The sequence below is a fragment of the Hordeum vulgare genome, chromosome 1H (assembly GCF_904849725.1).
Source record: "Hordeum vulgare subsp. vulgare chromosome 1H, MorexV3_pseudomolecules_assembly, whole genome shotgun sequence".
Taxonomy (NCBI): Eukaryota; Viridiplantae; Streptophyta; class Magnoliopsida; order Poales; family Poaceae; genus Hordeum; species Hordeum vulgare.
Genome location: NC_058518.1, coordinates 115,074,602 through 115,080,601, shown reverse-complemented (window position 1 = coordinate 115,080,601; position 6,000 = coordinate 115,074,602).

Below are 6,000 nucleotides of genomic sequence, written 5' to 3'. Positions count from 1 at the left end.
ACAATAGGGCTTGTGGGCACCCTGGTGGCCCACTGGCCCCCCTCCTTTTCTATATGATGGGTTTCGTCCGAGAAAAAACCAAGGTGGATCTTTTTCGTGGATTCACCGCCGCCACGAGGCGGAACTTGAGCAGAACCAATCTAGGGCTCCGGCACGACGATCCTGCCGGGGAAACTTCCCTCCCGGAGGGGGAAATCATCGCCTTCGTCATCACCAACACTCCTCTCGTCGGAGGGGAGTCATCTCCATCAACATCTTCATCAGCACCATCTCCTCTCCAAACCCTAGTTCATATCTTGTAACCAATCTTCGTCTCACGACTCCGATTGGTACTTGTAAGGTTGCTAGTAGTGTTGATTACTCTTTGTAGTTGATGCTAGTTGGATTACTTGGTGGAAGAGTTTATGTTCAGATCCTTGATGCTATTCATTACACCTCTGATCATGATTATGATTATGCTTTGTGAGTAGTTACTTTTGTTCCTGAGGACATGGGATAAGTCATGCTAATAATATTCATGTGAATTTGGTATTCGTTCGGTATTTTGATAGGTTGTATGTTGTTTTTCCTCTAGTGGTGTTATGTGAATGTCGACTACATAACACTTCGCCATATTTGGTCCTAGTGGAAGGCATTGGGGAGTAGTAAGTAGATGATGGGTTGCTAGAGTGACAGAAGCTTAAACCCCAGTCTATGCATTGCTTCGTAAGGGGCTGATTTGGATCCACTAGTTTAATGCTATGGTTAGACGTTGGCTTAATTCTTCTTTCGTAGTTGCGGATGCTTGCGAGAGGGGTTAATCATAAGTGGGATGCTTGTCCAATTAAGGGCAGTACCCAAGCGCCGGTCCACCCACATATCAAACTATCAAAGTAACGAACGTGAATCATATGAACATGATGAATCTAGCATGACAGAAATTCCCGTGTGTCCTCGGGAGCGTTTTTCCTCTTATAAGACTTTGCTCAGGCTTGTCCCTTGCTACAAAAGGGATTGGGCCACTTTGCTGCACTGTGCTACTACTTGTCACTTGTTACTTTTCGCTTGCTACGTATCACCTTACGACACCATCACTTGTTACCTCTACTTTCAGTGCTTGCAGTTATTACCTTGTTGAAAACCGTTTATCAGAGCCTTCTTCTCCTCGTTGGGTTCGACACTCTTACTTATCGAAAGGACTACGATTGACCCCCTATACTTGTGGGTCATCACTTGCCAATAGAGATACTATCTGCCTTGTGGGAATTGTTAGGGATGTTGAAGTCTTGTGTGGTAAAACGAAGTATCCTGCTAATTTCCACGTCCTTGCTACCGCTCCAGATAGCTTTTGTCCCATCATATTTGGCGGACCTTTTCTCAATACCGTCAATGCTCATATTGATTGTGAGAAGCAAACTGTCACTGTTGGTTTTGAAGGTGTGTCATATGAGTTCAATTTCTGTAGGTTTGGTAGACAACCTCATGAAAAGGAATTGCCTAGTAGGGATGAAACTATTGCATTAGCTTCTATTGTCGTGCCTCCTACTGATCGCTTAGAGCAATACTTGCTTGAGCATGAAAATGATATGCATATGGATGAAAGGGATGAAATAGATAGAGTTGTCTTAGAACAATATCATATCCTTAAGAATACCTTGCCTGTTGAACTGCTTGGGGATCCGCCCACACCAAAGGGTGATCCTATGTTCGAGCTTAAACAGTTGCCTGATACTCTTAATTATGCCTATCTTGATGAAAAGGAGATATATCGTGTTATTATTAGTGCTAGTCTCTCAGAGCAGCAAGAAAAGAAGTTACTAAAAACTCTGAGGAAGCACCGTGGTGCTATAGGATATACTCTTGATGATCTTAAGGGCATTAGTCCCACTCTATGCCAGCACAAGGTCAAAACTGATCCTGAATTCAAACCAGTTGCTGACCATCAAAGGAGATTGAATCCTAAGATGAAAGAACTAGTGAGAAAATACATACTAAAGCTCCTGGAAGCAGGTATTATCTATCATGTTGCTCATAGCGATTGGGTGAGTCCGGTGCATTGCATTCCTAAGAAAGGAGGCATCACCATTGTCCCTAATGATAAGGATGAGTTGATCACACAGAGGATTATTACTGACTATAGGATAGTGATTGATTTTAGGAAGTTGAATAAGGACACTAGAAAAGATCGTTACCCTGTGCCTTTTATCGACCAAATGCTATAAAGACTATCCAAACACACACACTTTTGCTTTCTAGACGGTTATTCTGGTTTCTCCCAAATACCAGATTAGGAGAAAACCACTTTCACCTGCCCTTTCGGTACCTTTGCTTATAGACGTATGCCTTTTGGCTTATGTAATGCACCTGCCACCTTTCAAAGATGTATGATGGCTATATTCTCTGACTTTTGTGAAAAGATTGTTGAGGTTTTCATGGATGACTTCTCCATTTACGGGTCTTCCTTTGATGATTTCCTCAGCAACCTTGATCGAGTCTTACAGAGATGCAAAGACACCAACCTTGTCTTGAATTGGGAGAAGTGCCACTTTATGGTTAATGAAGGCATCATCTTAGGACATAAAATTTCTGAAAGAGGTATTGAAGTTGATAAGGCTAAGGTTGATGCAATTAAGAAAATGCCATACCCCACACATATCATAGGGATAAGAAGTTTCCTTGGTCATGCTGGTTTCTATAGAACGTTCATCAATGACTTCTCTAAGATTTCTAGGCCTCTTACCAACCTCTTGCAAAAGGATATTCCTTTTGTTTTTGATGATGATTGTGAGGAAGCCTTCGAAATACTTAAGAGGGCTTTGATAACTGCACCTATTGTTCAACCACCTGATTGGAACTTGCTTTTGAGATCATGTGTGACGCTAGTGATTATGCTGTTGGTGTTGTTCTAGGGCAAAGAGTTGATAAGAAGTTGAATGTTATTCACTACGCTAGTACAACTCTAGACAGTGCCTCGAGAAACTATGCTACTACGGAGAAGGAATTTTTAGCAGTCGTGTTTGCATGTGAAAAGTTCAGGTCTTACATAGTTGATTCCAAAGTCACTATTCACACTGATCATGCTACTATTAAGTACCTCATGCAGAAGAAGGACGCTAAACCTAGACTTATCAGATGGGTTCTCTTGCTACAAGAATTTGATTTGCACGTTGTCGACAGAAAGGGTGTTGATAACCCAGTAGCAGATAACTTGTCTAGGTTGGAGAACGTTCTTGATGACCCACAACCTTTTGATGGTAGCTTTCCCGATGAGCAATTGAGTGTCATCAATGCTTCACGTAGTGCACCGTGGTTTGCCGATTATGCAAACTATATCGTTGCGAAATACATACCACCTAGTTTCACGTACCAGCAAAAGAAGAAGTTCTTCTTTGACTTGAGACACTACTTTTGGGATGATCCTCACCTTTATAAGGAAGGAGTAGATGGTGTTATTAGACGTTTTGTACCTGAATATGAACAGGGACAGATCCTACAGAAGTGTCGCTCCGAGGACTACGGAGGACACCATGCAGGAGATAGAACTGCACACAAGGTATTGCAATCAGGTTTCTATTGGCCCACCCTTTTCAAGGATGCCCGTAAGTTTGTCTTGTCTTGTGACGAATGTCAAAGAATAGGTAGTATTAGCAAACGTCAGGAAATGCCTATGAACTATTCACTTGTTATTGAACCATTTGATGTTTGGGGATTTGATTATATGGGAACTTTTCCAAAATCCAGTGGGTATACTCACATCTTAGTTGATGTTGATTACGTCATTAAGTGGATAGAAGCTATCCCCGCTAGTAGTGCTGATCACAACACCTCTATCAAGATGCTGAAAGAAGTCATCTTCCCTAAATTTGGAGTCCCTAGATATCTAATGACCGACGGTGGTTCACACTTCATTCATGGTGCTTTCCGTAAAACGCTTGCTAAGTACGATGTCAACCATAGAATTGTGTCTCCCTATCACCCTCAGTCCAGTGGTCAAGTAGAGCTAAGCAATAGAGAGATTAAACTAATTCTGCAAAAGACTGTCAACGGGTCTAGAAAGAATTGGTCTAAGAAGCTCGATGATGCACTGTGAGCTTATATAATTGCCTATAAGAATCCCATGGGCATGTCTTCCGTACAAAATGGTGTATGGGAAAGCATGTCACTTACCTCTTGAGCTAGAGCATAAAACTTATTGGGCAATCAAAGAGCTCAACTTTGATTTCAAACTTGCTGGTGAGAAGAGGTTATTTGACATTAGCTCGCTTGATGAGTGGAGAACTCAAGCATATGAGAATGCCAAGCTCTTCAAAGAGAAGGTTAAGAGGTGGCATGATAAGAGGATACAAAAGCGTGAGTTCAATGTAGGTGATTATGTCTTGCTATATAACTCCCGTTTAAGATTCTTTGCAGGCAAGCTTCTCTCCAAATGGGAAGGTCCCTATGTTGTTGAGGAAGTATATCGTTCCGGTGCTATCAAGATCAACAACACGGAAGGTAATTGTGCGAGAGTTGTGAATGGGCAGAGAATCAAGCATTATATCTCACGTACTCCCATAAATGTTGAAAGCAATATCATCAATACCATAACTCCGGAAGAATACCTAAGGGACATTTATCAGCCTATTTCAGACTCCGAAAACGAAGAGGTATGAGATTCGGTAAGAAAACAGAGTCCAAAACTTTTCCAATAGGAAATTTTCTCCGTATTGGAATATTTGAAAAAATACAAAAATTGGAAGTAGTCCGGAAAGTGCGCGAGGAGGCGACAAGCCTACACGATGCGGGCCCACCCCCTGGCCGCGCCGTGAGGGCTTGTGGCCACCTCGTGCGCCTCCCGGACTCCGTTTTCGTGTAGGGGACTCCTTCTGGTCTGAAAAAAATCATTATATATACTTCTATTTGGTCTGACCCCTGCATCACGCAGATTTCCTCTATTTTTCATTTCGAGCCTGTTCCTGTTGCAGATCTAGATTGCCGTGACTTCCCCAAAAGCTCCTAAGGACAAGATCTTCGAGAAGGTCATCAATCCCTACCTCACGGAAGTGCTGCAACACCCTCAATCTATTGAGATGCGTGAGGGGATGTTGCACATCCGTGATGTTGAGGGGCCTAAGAAGACCGGAAGCATGGAGACGAGGCTCGAAGCAATGGAGCAACAAGTCTTCAAGTGCCAAGGGATGCTGGAGCGTGGACTCAATGCCAACCACATGATGATCACAGAGTTCACCAACAAGCACAAGATGGATGCCAATGACATTGGGAAGCACCTCTCCAGGCTCTATGACAGGGTTGATCAACTCCAGGGCGAGATCTATGACCTACAGAACCAAAACTGTGAGTATGAGTATAGATTTAAATCAATACGGTTGGCTGTAGATTTGAGGATTCCGGAGACTCGTTCATCCTTCCATGATGGAGCACCTATGCCTTGGAAGACGGAGCATCAAACTCATGTTGCAACAACTCCACCATAACCACCAAAGGAAGACAACTGAGCATTGGTATGGGCAATCTCTTTGTCTTGTGCCAAGCTTGGGGGAGTTGCCCCGCTATCGTATCACCATCACATCTTTTGACTTTACCTTTGTTTTAGTTTTACTTTTTAGTTTTCCTTTTCACTTTTCTTTTTTCTCTAGTAGTTTAAAAGTCTTAGTGTTTTAGTCTTGAGTTTAGCTTTGTGTCACCCCCGATGTATTCTTGCTCGTGAGCCATATAATAAAGAGTGTCTTAGTTGAAGGGCTTTGCCTCTTGCCATGATCAAAAGAGTGAGAATAGAACAAAAGCATGCAAGATCATGTAATGATCTTATGGGAAGTGATGGCTCTACATATAAAAACAATGATGATTGAAACTTGTTGAGGGTAGGCAAACGTAGACCTTGGTCATTGTTGCAATTAATAGGAAGTGATAAGGAAGGAGAGGTTCACATATAAATATATCATCTCTGACACCACCTATGATTGTGAACACTCACTAAACTATTGCGCCTAGAAGTAGCTGTTGGACATGGAAGACAACGTA